General features: G+C 37.6%; 1 protein-coding gene and 1 non-coding gene across 6 annotated transcripts in view; both read right to left on the reverse strand.

The window, feature by feature from the left end:
• The window catches only part of ACYP2 (acylphosphatase 2), a 179,021-nt gene that overhangs the window by 34,446 nt on the left and 129,795 nt on the right, over positions 1 to 14,780 (reverse strand). The window lies entirely within an intron of this gene.
• Positions 1,862 to 1,989, reverse strand: LOC133065743 (U6atac minor spliceosomal RNA). Its single transcript, XR_009694999.1, has one exon. It is a non-coding gene; the product is annotated as a U6atac minor spliceosomal RNA (small nuclear RNA).

Genomic DNA, 14,780 nt, shown 5'->3' on the forward strand with positions numbered 1-14,780 from the left:
CCCGTCCACTGCAACCAGAGAGCAGCCCCCACTCGCCACAACTAGAGAAAAAGCCCACGCAGCAACGAAGACCCAGCACAGCCAGAAATAAATAAATAATGCCATTTGCATTAACACGGATAGACCTAGAGATTGTCATACTAAGTGAAGTTAGATAAAGACAAATATGTGATACTGTTTATTTGTGGAATCTAAAATTTTAAAAAAAGGTACAAAAGAATTTATTTACAAAACAGAAATAGAGTCGCAGATGTAGAAAACAGACATAGTTACCAGGGAGAAAAGGAAGGGGAGGGATAAACTGGGAGAGTAGGACTGACATACACAGTACTGTACATAAGACAGACAACTAACAAGGATGGGTAGCATCCTACTCTGCTCAGTAATCTGTAATAACCTCTGTGGGAAAAGAATCTTAAAAAGAATGAATATATGTATCACTGATTCACTTTGCTGTATAGCAAAATCTAACACTTTAAATCAACAATACTGTAATAAAAATTACTTTTTAAAATGTGACTCAGTGATTCTCATCCTAAAGTATCATTGAGGATACAGGTAAAGATTTTGCCTCAAGAATGTCCATTGTATGTAACAAGAAAATAGTTATAGCAATTTAAATGTCCAACAATTAGGAATGTAAGTACATGACTGTATTTCCATATAAAGGACTAGTAGCTGTTAAAATTAAGATGAATTTTTGTTAATAAAGATGTTTGTAATATGGTATTGTTTTTTAAAAGCAAGTTGCAAAACAAGATGTATAGTATGACCTCACTTTTGTGGGAAAATATACATGGAAAAATATCTGAAAGATGTAGAAAGTGGTAATGGTATCTCCTGAAATATGGGCCATTTTTTTCCTCTTCTCTTTGCTTGTTTTCAAATTATTTTCAAAATTCTCCCATGGATATGTATCAATTTTAAATGAATAAAAAGATTGCAAATGTGTTTGAAAAATGCCTAAGAGAATAAAAACTTTTTTTCCTTTTCCTATGGGAAAGAACCAGAAAAGGCCACTGGCAACCCACTCTAGTACTCTTGCCTGGAAAATCGTGTGGATAGAGGGGCCTGGTAGGCTGCAGTCCATGCGGTCACGAAGAGTCGGACACAATTGAGAGACTTCACTTTCACTTTTCACTTTCATGCATTGGAGAAGGAAATGGCAACCCACTCCAGTGTTCTTGCCTGGAGAATCCCAGGGACGGTGGAGCCTGGTGGGCTGCCGTCTATGGTGTCACACAGAGTGGGACACGACTGAAGCGACTTAGCAGCAGCAGCGGCATGGGAAAGAACAATCTGAACATAGATCAAAATATAAATTGTGATCAAATTCAGTACAATGAATGCTGAAATTTTATTGGCAATGTCTCTTCTTGGGAAGTAATGACATCCAGAGTTAACTACTATGCAATATTTTACCAATGGTGTTTCTCCAAAGGTGTGTTATAGGTAAAGATATGTGTTAGTCGCTCAGTCACGTCTGCCTCTTTGTGATCCCATGGACTGTAGCCCTACCAGGCTCCTCTGTCCATGGAATTCTCCAGGCAAGCATACTGGATTGGGTAACCATTCCCTTCTCTGGGGATCTTCCCCACCCAGGGGTCGAATCTGGGTCTCCTACATTGCAGGCAGATTCTTTACCATCTGAGTCACCAGGGAAGCACCCATGTTAACAACTTCAACATGGTAATAAGGGGTGATTTTTTTCCCCTGTGTATAAATAAGTTTTATAGTATTGAAAAACTGTTAGACTAACGTATTTATGATGTATTATTAACAAAGGAAAATGGTAGCTAAAGTACCCAAACTAACAATATGGAGACACCAGACATTTTGAGTAGGAGACTGTTTTTTCTTTAAACAGTAGTTGTTAGATGCCACGAAGTAGGTGGCAATGCCTTAACCATATGGATGCTGTGAGGGCCAAGGGTCTCTTCCATTCTTGTCTAGGAGAGTGTGCTAACCTTCTCTCCTTTCATACAACACAAGTGGGAGATTCTTAGAGATTAAAATAGATTAGTGAGGCTGTGGCTAGATGGTGGAGGGTCTTGTACAGCTTGCTGAGGACGTAGAATTTTTTCTGTAAAGATGAGAACTGAGTTGTATTTCTGAATGAAGAGTCAAGCTGCCTGTAGAGGATAGATTAGAGGGAGTAAATACTAAAAGCAGTATATGTAGATATTTATAATTTCTTTAAAGAAATTTCTCCTATGAAGGATAAAAAAGAGCAAACATGTAAGCTGTTTAAGTTTCAGCTTCAATTTTTTTTCCAGAAAAAGATGTATGAAATATAAATACAGAACCCATAGCAACTGCTATGTAAACTGCTATAATGAATATAGTTAGTAATATGCTTGATGTTGCATCTTTGACTAAATATTAATAATAAATTACATTAAATTGGAACTTACTTTGTCCTTATAAATACTCTATTAGACAAACTAGGCAGAGCTTGGATGTTCATTATAAAACAGCACAGACTGACATGCCAAATTCTCCTAAATGGAATTCACTTAATACACTAGATTCTATAAATCTGCTCAGTCATTTTCCAGAGCTTGGTATCCTTAGAAATAGGATTGTTATTGTTAAATCCCTACATGGCTGCTCCACACTCTGAGAGCCATCAGCCTCTCCTGGTGAGAACCTCAGGAAGCACTTGCCAAAATAAAGCATGAGAAGATGCCCCTATTCCTATCTTATTCCAAGATTTTTAGGGAAAATGTTTTTAAATTGGTTTTCTTTCCTGATCTAAAATCAGAAGTTAAAAATAGTCAAGTTGTATTAGTTTACTTACAAAATTTAAATCTGTTAAAAATATGTTTATGAGAGTGCTCCCTCTCTGTCACACAGTCCCACAAAGCTGATCCTCAGTTTCCTGTGGTTGGGAGTGATTATGGTGAGATACACGACAGATGATGAGATCCAAGTAGCCAGATGTTACTGAACAAGTACACTCGGATCCAGGTTCACATTGGCCTGGCTCTCTTTTAGAGAATATAATTCAAGGGCTGATCAATTCTTGATCAATTCAAGGGCTTGAATATAATTCAAGGTCACATAATTCAAGGGCTGATCTGAAATTTAGCTTGAGTAAATAAAGAAGAGCAGCCCCATTCAAGTCAGCCAGTAGAGCTGGATCCTTTTAACTCAAGGTCAAAATAAACTGTGTGTGTGTTAGTCATTCAGTCATGTCCAACTCTATGCAACCCCATGGCCTGTAGCCCTGCCAGGTCCCTCTGTCCATGGGATTTCCCAGGCAAGAATACTGGAGTTGGTTGCCATTCCCTTCTCCAGGGCATCTTCCTGACCCAGGAGTCGACCCCTGTCTCCTGCATCTCCTGCGCTGCAGGCAGACTCTTTACCGTCTGTAGTATTTTGTGGCTCATAAACCTTTCCACAGTTATATACATAGTCATGAGCCTCCTTAAAAGTTTTTGAAGTGAGCCTCCTTAAAAATTTTATCACTTTTGCACAGTATCATCTGGCAGGATTCCAACGGAGAAAGAGTGGGAGGGGGAACTAGACAACCACTCTAGAACTTGGAACTTGGTCCACAGGAAATCCTTGAGGCCTGATGGAGTCATGCTGTTCTAGCACAGAGATAAAATTTATCGGTATATTTATTCAGATCAAGGTTGTTTAGATGAGGAGGTTTTTTTTCCTTCTTTCGTATCTTACCTTGCACAGAACTTTAATATTAGGAAGCCTGAAAGAAGTCTAGAGAATTCAGGACCATCTCAGTTCAGGTTGCCATGGCATTTTCTATAACTGAGCCCTGTACCTTTCTTGTTGATGATGTAAAAATTATGCACATGATGAATAAGTTAATACCAAAATTTAATTAACATGATGTTTTCCTTTTCCTGTTCTGGGACAATAAAACTAAACACTATTACAAAGTGTAATATGTAAAAAAAAAAAATGAAAGTAAAGTCATTTGTGATTTTATTGCCTGTTTCTCAGGTTGCAACTGAATGCAGGTATTTTGGTTTAGTTAAAGGATATGGAAAGCATCATCATTGATCTTTATTGTGGCAGCACAAAACTGCTGCTATGATGACGTCATTTTCCTTTGTATTCATGTTAGAGAAACTGGTCTGGTCTCTGTAATGTTTTCTTTTCCAGCAATACTGAGGCTTATAAAAAACTGACTCCTTATAGCTTTTCCCTCCATATGCTTCCATATAAAAGCTTAGTTTAAAAAATTTGACATTGCAGTAATTTTTGACAAAAATATTTCACTTCCCTAGATTTCTCTTTTAGTCTCAGACAACAGTAACTCTATAGTTCAGTATGATGCTGGTCTTTGTGAAGCTCAAGAGACAAAGCCAGACATGTGTGCATACTGCAAATTCCTGTTTTTCTTCCACAAATAACCTTTGTAACTATTGGCAGCATAGGTATCCTCTCCCTCCCCTCTTTGGCTGGGAATGGAGAGGTGGCAAGAAAGTTGGTGGGACATCTGCACAGAAGTTTTCAGACATAAAGATTTAGAAATATTAACTAATGACTTCAATGAGATTTTAAGTTTAACATCAGTAATTACAAAATCCACAGATTCTATGCCTCCTGAAGGCTGCGTAGCTTCCTTTGGAATTTTTTTTTGGCATAAAAAGAGAACATGCTATTAATTAATATGCAAGTAATATAATTGTATCTTCTAAGGGTACATTTGAAACACTGTTTAAATTACAGGAACATAATATTTGGTAATTTTCTATTGCATGCCCAGATATATTAAGATTTGCTCCCCATAGTTCATCATTTATTCAAAATTGATTTTGGACAGGCTCTAGTTTGATTACATTTGAATAGTCACAGTTTTGTCATATTGTTGCTAGACAGCAGCACAAAGATAAACACAGCCAAAACAGCTTTGTCAGAGGACAGTCTGCTTACCACAGTTCCCAACCTGAATCCTTTCTAGGCTTTCTACTTCCCTAACCTCAATTGTTCTTTTCAGATGAAGACAAGCTGACCCCTGCTAAGCTACTTCTTATAAAGAGGTTCATGACAAATGCTATCTTTATAAAAAAAAATTCCACAATTGCAGTGTGAAATGACCCTACAGGAACCTGTGTTCTAGCACTGAAGATCTCCTGTGAGAAGAGCATTAAGACTATTGTCTTCAGTTGATTGATCAGTGCATTCATTCTGCATCAACAAATATCCATGGAGCATTTGTCATGTGCAAAGTAATAAGAGTGATTCAAGAACATGGAAAGTATAGTCTGTCCTTGAGGAGTTTACAGTCTTGAAGAAGAGTACAAGATGTATTCAGCAACAGTCTGCCTGTCAGAACTGGATCATCATCTGACTCTTGCATTGTACCCATGAGGGAATGATGGCAGAAAGGTGAACTGACCTGCCCAGACCACACCCCTGGCGTAGAATCACTGGGAGAATGACAAGACCACTGGCTATGGAGCAAGCCACTTACCCATCACTCACTGATGGTACTGGACACATACTTAACCCAATGAGCTGAGCCAGACCTCAAAAGGCTGATCTGGGTTGAAAGGCTGGTGAGAAGAGGAACACAGACTTCCTCTCGGACTGCTTTCACTCATGTTTACTGTGTGACCTGGAAGCAGGAAGTGTGAAGTGTACGTACAAGATAAGGATGAAAGCAAGCTGATGCAGCTTCTCCATGCCTCCCTAGTTTCTCAGGCCCTTGACTAAAGTTCATTTGCCAGGGCTCCACAGGGAGTGAAAAACCTGCCAGGTCAAGGACTCCAGAACCACAAACCATGGCCTTTTACACGCAGGCTATCGTAGTTAGACACTTCCATATTCCATTTCTCAATGCTCTAGGGGGCCAAGCATAGGCCAGCCTTCTATACCTGCTAAACTTCAGCTCCCTCACCTATGATATTTAATAGTATATCTATTCCAAGCCTTAGGCAAGATGGACTATGTAAAGTGCCTAGTATGGTGCCTGACCACAGAAGGTGCTTGCTAGATGGCTCTCTTAGTTGAGGAATTGACAGTAGGATTCAAGTCTCTCTCTCAGCCTAATGCTCAGCCATTTAATACACAAATGGAAACTGCTATTTAGGAAACTGTTATTCACTATGGAATGAAACATTAAAGGGAGAGATAAAACTCATTATTTGCAGAAAGCACTACATGTATAGAAGTCCTAAGAAATCTGCTTAAATTTATTATCCCATGAGTTTATCAGTGTGACTGGGTTTATAATGAATTTACCATAATTAGATGCTTTCCTTTAAGTTCAATAACTTAATAGCCAGTTCAATAACATAATAAAAAGGAAATAAATTCCATTCCAAAAAAAGAAAAAGAGATGGGATGGATAAATTTAACAGAATTGCCTATGACATTTATAAAGAAGATTTAAAGACTTATGAGCCATATGTAAAGAAAACTATAAAGGTATATTAGAATGATGAGCAAATTGATATAGATATTGTTATCATAGGCAAACAAATTTTACCAAGTAAAATTTACTATTTGTTAAATGTTAAAATTCTGCACTAACAAGCCATAAGTTATGATGCTGATCTAGTTCCCAGGAAATCCTAAAACAAAGTATAATAATTAAATGATTAAAGTAAAGAAGTGTGGGACATATAGAAATAAATTTAATGTATCATATAACTATCATAATTAAGAAAGATAATATTTATTTAATAATTGCCTAATTCTATTTCATAATTGCCTAATTATACTTTCATAATTGCCAGGGTAACTGGCAAACAAACACAAAACAAAAAGTGATTTAGATAAGCTCTTATAACACATTACAAGAGTAAGCCTCTAGTGGATTAAAAAGAGTAAATATTAGCTTTAATTCTTAGCAGAGCTATGAGGGAAAAAAAATCAAATATTAATGAAATCTTTAGAGGAATAGTATCTTTGAAAAGCTTAGGGGAGCAAAGAAAATCACAAAGGAAAAAATAAATAGCTCAACAACATCAAGTAAAACAATGGTTCTAACATAAAAAACTAACAAAATTAAAAGAAGAGAAATGTACTTGGAAGTATCTGTATTGACCATGTAGAACAGTAGTATATATAATAGATAAAGAACTTACTCAAATTTTCAAAAATGTTAAAAGCTCAATAGATAAATAGTAAAAGTATATAAACATACAATTCACTTATGAAGAAATACAAGTAAACTGTATACATTAATCACTTCTTAGAAGGATATTTATAATAGCAAAATACTGGAAACAAAAAAACATGCCCAATATAAATAATAATTCAATAGACTGTTATACAGCCATTAGAATTGTAATTATGAAAACTTAAAAAATGTTATTATTTAATGGTGGAAGGAGTCAAATAATAATTCTGCTTTATAATACACATCAAAAAAGGCAACAATGAAAATCACTATTGACAAAGAATAGTGAAATCATGGGTAATATTTTTTCTGTAAATTTAGAAGGAATAAGGAAACCCCTATACTAATAGGTAAACAATACTAGTTATTAAACATTAGAGATTCTAACATTGGTTGTGTTTTTCAACATACAGATGAAAGCACAGAGTTAGAAGAAACCAGGAGTATTAGTGTCAAATGGCAAGTTATTAAGCTTCCTAGAGTAAGGACCTTTCACTGCTCCAGAACCTACAGAGAGGACTCATGTTTCCCAAAGGCACTAGAGAATGCAGGAACACACCCCGAGAATCGAGTATGCGATTCTGCCGCACCTTCGTGGAGCCTTGTTCTGTGCTATTGATACTGTTGTCTTCCTTCCTGATGCTGTATTTTTACCATAAAACTTGCTTTAAAACTTTGCCTGGATTTGGACAAATATCTCCTTTTACATGTGCATTTACTTTTTGTAACTTCTAGTATCTTTCTATTTATTTTTTTTTATTTTTTTTTTTTATTATTATTATTATTTTTTTTCCCAGTGGGTTTTGTCATACATTGATATGAATCAGCCATGGATTTACATGTATTCCCAATCCCGATCCCCCCTCCCACCTCCCTCTCCACCCGATTCCTCTGGGTCTTCCCAGTGCACCAGGCCGGAGCACTTGTCTCGTGCATCCCACCTGGGCTGGTGATCTGTTTCACCATAGATAGTATACATGCTATTCTTTTGAAATATCCCACATATACACCATGGAATATTACTCAGCCATTAAAAAGAATTCATTTGAACCAGTCCTAATGAGATGGATGAAGCTTTCTATTTATTTTTATAGTCCTTGATCTTCTCTTTCACAGCCTCCTGTGTAAGGCATAATTTAGATTTCAGTTCAGTTCAGTCGCTCAGTTATGTCTGACTCTTTTTGACCCCGTGGACTGCAGCACGCCAGGCCTCCCTGTCCATCACCAACTTCTGGAGTTTACTCAAACTCATGTCCACTGAGTCGGTGATGCCATCCAACCATCTCATCCTCTGTCATCCCCTTCTCCTCCTGCCTTCAATCTTTCCCAGAATCAGGGTCTTTTCAAATGAGTCAGTTCTTCTCATCAGGTGGCCAAAGTATTGGAGTTTCAGCTTCAGCATCAGTCCTTCAAGGACTGATTTCCTTTAGAATAGACTGGCTAGATATCCTTGCAGTCTAAGGGACTCTCAAGAGTCTTCTCCAACACCACAGTTCAAAAGCATCAATTCTCCAGCAATCAGCTTTCTTTATAGTCCAACTCTCACATCCATACATGACTACTGGAAAAACCATAGCTTTGACTAGATAGACCTTTATTGGCAAAGTAATGTCTCTGCTTTTTAATATGCTGTCTAGGTCAGTCATAGCTTTCCTTCCAAGGAATAAGTGTCTTAATTTCATGGCTGCAGTGAACATCTGCAGTGATTTTGGAGCTCAAAAAAATAGTCTCTCACTGTTTCCCCATCTATTTGCCATGAAGTGATGGGACCAGATGCCATGATCTTAGTTTTCTGAATGTTGAGCTTTAAGCCAACTTTTTTACTCTCCTCTTTCACTTTCATCAAGAGGCTCTTTAGTTCTTCTTCACTTTCTGCCATAAGAGTGGTATCATCTGCATATCTGAGGTTATTGATATTTCTCCTGGCAATCTTGATTCCAGCTTGTGCTTCATCCAGTCCAGCATTTCACGTGATGTTAAGTTAAATAAGCAGGGTGACCATATACAGCCTTGACGTACTCCTTTCCCGATTTGGAACCAGCCTGTTGTTCTATGTCCAGTCCTAACTGGACATAGAACAGTTGGTTCTTGGCCAAGTTGCTTCTTGGCCTGCATACAGATTTCTCAGGAGGTAGGTCAGGTGGTCTGGTATTCTCAACTCTTAAAGAATTTTCCACAGTTTGTTGAGTTAATAACTCAGAATAACAGACATGGATTTGAACCCTGACTCAGTTATGTGACTTTGGGCAAATTACTTACTTGTAAACCTTGGAAACTTATTTTATCTATAAGATAGAAATAATAATACTTCATAAGGTAATTATGAGGTTTAAACTAAAGAAGATAATTCATGTAATGTACTTGGGTGTTATACCTACTTGGAACACTGTAAACTCCCATGTAAAGACATATACATATGGTACCTGAAACACTAATCAAAATTTTAACTCTTCAGAAAAAAACTACAACTCACAACCTTAAAATGACTCTGTTTCTTTCAATACATTTGATAGATCAGATCTTGTTATCAGAGAGTCATGGCTTAATTGAAAAAAGGAATTTCCCTTATTTTTCTGTCTTGTGTTTGCCTTTTTAAAGATGCTTTAAATCCCTTATGGATTGGAGTCATGTATAAATTGATAGAGATACCAAGTTTCCTTAATCACAGCACCTAACTGAAATTTTTTATTTACTAAAATTGGAGAGAAGACAGAGAAAAATGCATTCATTCACTCTTGGCTTTATAAGTTTAGTAGTATAACCACCTCATTTCACTACTGAAGGTTGTGGAATCATCAGAATCAAAATACAGAACTATTTGATACAGTTCATATTTAAACTTCTGAAATGAAAATGAATCTCAGTTGAAAAGTTCAAGTAGGGAAGAAGGGGCATTTTAAAGGAATTAAAATGTGGTGGCTCAAGTTCAAAGTAGCTATGGTTGGCAGAAAATCAAAGCTTTCCAAGTTGTGTCTTAGTTGTCAGTGACTGGAGTGTAGGTTTTCTGTATATGTGTTTTTTAACACTCCTTGAAATTGATAAGTATAACATGAACATTACTTGGACTTTATTTGATTTTATTTGAATTTCAACAGCTACCAACAGATGTGCTTAGAATGAATAGGCCCTGATTCCCAAATAGCACAGTATTTCACATCTATTTTAGACTATGAAATGAGAGCCGACTCCAGGAAGACAGCTCTGAACCTTTTTTCTAGCTGCAGAAATAACTCCTCTTGCTGCCCCCTGACCTACACCAAGGGAAGCTGCTTGAAAAGATATTCTTTTTGCCAGCGATCATTCTACCATTGCAAGCCACAAATGGAAAAATAAACTAATGTCTCCTCTTCAGAAAACTTATTCTCATGGCCCCCAGAAACAGGTAGATAAATAAGGAAAACCATAGATTTATTTTTAAATTCCCTTCTCATTTTCCAAAATGGTATTTTTATTACCTTAGAAAATGGGGCTTCTTTGCTGTACAACAGAAACTAACACAACATTATAAAGCAACTATATTCCAATAAAAATTAATTTAAAGAAAGAAAATGGGGCCTATCAACTAACAGGTCACTGTTAATCTTCTCCAAAATAAGTTAATTCGTCCAAGGTTCTAGGACACCCCCCACCCCAAATTCCTTGGGACTTTGCTCCATCGGTTAATTCCCACTTGCCTCAACCAATGTGCTGTCGCTCCCATTGGTTCTCAGCCCTTCCTTCAAGATGTACAAGCTCTACTCACTGGCAAGTAAAATCCTGTAACTTGAATTCTCCTGTAGCTGTTCCCCTATTTCTTCCCTTTGCACCCGAGCTTCCAGAGATGACATCCCTGTTGAGTTAAACAGAAACTCTGACTTTGCTTTCAGACATAATAATGACTTTATTGGGTGCCTCTCTGTACCAGACACTCTGATAGGCCTTAACATATTTTTCTTGATTAAAAAATACATGAATTATTCATGCTCATTATAAGAAATTAAACAATTCAGAATCCGATAAAGGCAGCACCAACATCTTCCCTACACAAGCTCCACATTATATTTAATTGTTACAACCATCACTAAAGAGAAGACTTATTGACCATATTTCATAGATGAGAAAATTGAGGCTGAGAAAAGTTCAGAGTATACCCTGTAGTGTTTAACAGAGCTTTAGAGTCTGGTTATTTGGGTTCATTTCTTAACTTTGTAATTTACTGTATGTCCATTGATGCTTTCGAACTGTGGTGTTGGAAAAGACTCTTGAGAGTCCCTTAGACTGCAAGGAGATCAAACCAGTCCATCCTAAAGGAAATCAGCCCTGAATACTCACTGGAAGGACAGATGCTGAAGCTGAACCTCCAATACTTTGGCTACCTGATGCGAAGAGCTGACTCATTGGAAAATACCCTGATCCTGGGAAAGATAAGCGCAGGAAGAGAAGGGGGAGACAGAGGATAAGATGGTTGGACGGCTTCACCAACTCAATGGACATGAGTCTGAGCAAACTGTAGAGATAGTGAAGGATAGGGAACCCTGGTGTGCTGCAGTCCATGGGGTCGCAAAGAGCTGGACACAACTGAGTGACTGAACAACAACAACATGTCTGTGAGCAAATTACTTGTTATTTCTGTGCCTCAGTTCGCCTATCTGTAAAATGGGGCTAATAATAGTATCTAGTTCATAGGATGCAGTGAGGATATAATATGCCAAAGCATAAAAATATCGCTGTTCCTTAAGAAAAAAATCAAAAAGAGAAATTATTTTAAAATAACAGTTTAGAAGAAAATGCTAACAACAATTAGAGCAAAACTCTGTTCACCATTCTGCAACTAGTATAGAGTCTGAGTTTTTAAACCTGCTGGAAATTTCTACCCCAAAACTATACTTGTATTGCAATGATGACACCATCAGTGAACTTTGCTTTTAAAATCACACTATTTTTTAAAAGATCCAATAATATAATTTCAATTTTTCATGATTAACTAAATTTCATTCATTTGTTATAGTATCAATTTCATTATTTTTAATTTATCTCAGGCTAGAATGATTACGTATGTTTAACATTTAGATATTATAAACATTTTATATGGTGTTTTGACTCATATTTTAAATTTCTGAAATGGCTCTGTGTGTCCCTGGCTGATTTGGTTCCCCCTGCCATCTGGCTCTACCCCACAGCCTACACAGACCTCAGCCTCTTTATAGTTTCATTAGGCACTGGAAAGTATATTTGCTTTCTGTCAGTGCTATAATGGTAGAAAATTACTAAATCATAATGATTAACTTTCCCAGGGTAAATCATTACCCACACCCTGTTAACTCAGATATTTTCTCCCTACTTCTCTATATTTATGTGCTATTTCTAAGAGGCAGCAGAGATGACCGCAGCTATAAAGCTACTTGGTTAATCACTCAAAACTTCTTCTTTACCATGTCCTTTGCAAACACAGTTTAATGGTCTTTCTCTGGGAAACAGAGGAAATTAACAAAGTGTACATCTCCTTCTCTTGTGTACCAACACTCTTTAGTGTCTTTAACACAATACACTGAAGCCCTCATCTTTCTAAACTGGGTGGCCTAGCCTGAAGAATAATATTTCTGTATGCTTAGTCACTAAACAAACACACTTGTTTAAAGAATTTAGGTCAAGAAAGAGATTCCTTTCAAAACAAGTAAGAACCAAACAACAATATTTGAGGAGTCAAAGAAAAATAAGACTGTACAATTCACAAGCTCTCTTCATTCATCTCATATTAAGTTTAGTTTTTTGAAACATCATGCTGTTTCTGTTTCCCAGAGAATTTAAACACTTCACAATTCAATGATGTGCAGATCTGTAGCTAAACTGTACTCCCCTCAAAAAGCCACCTTCTTTTTTTACTCGTGTTTCTTCTTTTCTAGCCTTTCTCTTTTCCGCGCCCCCCCCCCCTTCTTCTTTCTGTCTCTAGTTGAGATTATGTACTAGCTCTCTTTTTCGTTGTTGTTTAGTCACTCAGTCACATCCGACTCTTTGCAACCCTATGTACTGTAGCCCGCCAGGCTCCTCAGTCCATGGGATTTCTCAGGCAAGAATACTGGAGTGGGTTGCCATTTCCTTCTACAGGGGAATCTTCCCAACTCAGGGATCGAACCTGTGTCTCCTGCATCGGCAGGCGGCTTCTCTATGAGCCACCAGGGAAACCCACTAGCTCCCTTTACTCATCTTAAAAAAACTTTCTATAGTCAGAGTGTTTCAAGCCCCAAATTAAAATCATATTTTGTTCTTTTCAGCAGTTTCTAGTCCATACTGCAGGACACAAGAAAAATTAAAGACCCCCAAAGAGAATAACATTTCACACTGAACTCGAAGAATATTATCACTACTAATTTTCCAGTTAAAAAAACATACACATTTCTTATTTTTGATCAGCTAACATATGTGACTTTCTTCTGAACACCTTAAGGAAAAATATATAATACAGGCTCTGTGACGTTAATATGAAATTCTAAAGGTACCTGCCTTCTAACTAAGTTAGCCAAAGGTGGTGATGTTAGATAATTAACCTTAAAATATAGACCCAGCTTTAAATCTCCTGACATCAGTCTAGATCACCTAATGCCCTGCATGCTTGCTGCTCATGTCATTTCCCCCTCATTTCTCAAGGATTCTAGCTACTGGCTTATTCTCACTTCTCTCAGTGATTTCAGTATGCACATTGGTGATCCTTCCCACCCAGGCCTCTTGCTTCACTGACGTCCTCCCCTACAATGACCTTGTCCTCAAGGTGCCTCATTAGAGGCCTAGTTGGATGGAGGAGTCAAGTCCTAACCAATCCCCTGCAGTCCATTCTCAGACCACTATCTGTCATCCTTGTAGCTTCCTTTGGTACTTGACCCCAGGGATCCTTCGATTCCCTGGGTATTGTGATCCATTGATCAGGCCACCTTTTCACTGCCCCCTCCCCACCCCTACGTCTTTTATTGCTCTAGCTTAGATTCTCATATCCATGATTATAATCATTCTCTTGCCCTTCATGCTTCAGTTCTAAATCCAGCTCTGCTTCTTCATGCTGCACCTGTAAACTGAATGTGGTTGCAGAAAAATTCACAACTACACTAATGTGCCTCATTCAAATTCATGATCTTAATGCTGTTTGACAATCATAGCATATGTCATAGTCCTGTCACTCTTCCATTCTCCAGACAGCTATTTCCTACTTGTCTCTTCCCAGAATCCTTCTGCCCCTCACCTCATCCTCTCTCTCACTTGAATTGAATCTTGCTTTCTCCTTTACTGAGTACACAGAAGCGATGTGAAGAGAATTTCATAGATTGCATCATCACTTCTACCCACCAAACAGCATCTGCACCCTCATACTCTGCCTTCCTGCTGGTTCCCACAGTGACCCTGTCATGTTCCTACTAAAGGCTGACTTTGCCTCCTCTACTTGGGCATTAGATTCCACCTGCTCTCACCTATTCAAGGACATCCCTCCAATGAGTCTCCTGTCTCTCTCCTACATCATGAATTTTTGCCTGCTGCTGAATCACTCACATTAGCAGGCACACAAACTTCTTTTTCTCACATTTTAAAAACCTTTTTTGGAACCACTTTCTCCACCAGCCATCATCCCATTTCTTTGGAGCAAAACTTCAAGAGTCATATATACTTGCTATTTTCACTTTCTCCCTTCTGGATTTTCTCTTAAAGACATCACAGG

Source organism: Dama dama, chromosome 11 (genome assembly GCF_033118175.1).
Source record: "Dama dama isolate Ldn47 chromosome 11, ASM3311817v1, whole genome shotgun sequence".
In the NCBI taxonomy this organism is placed as follows: Eukaryota; Metazoa; Chordata; class Mammalia; order Artiodactyla; family Cervidae; genus Dama; species Dama dama.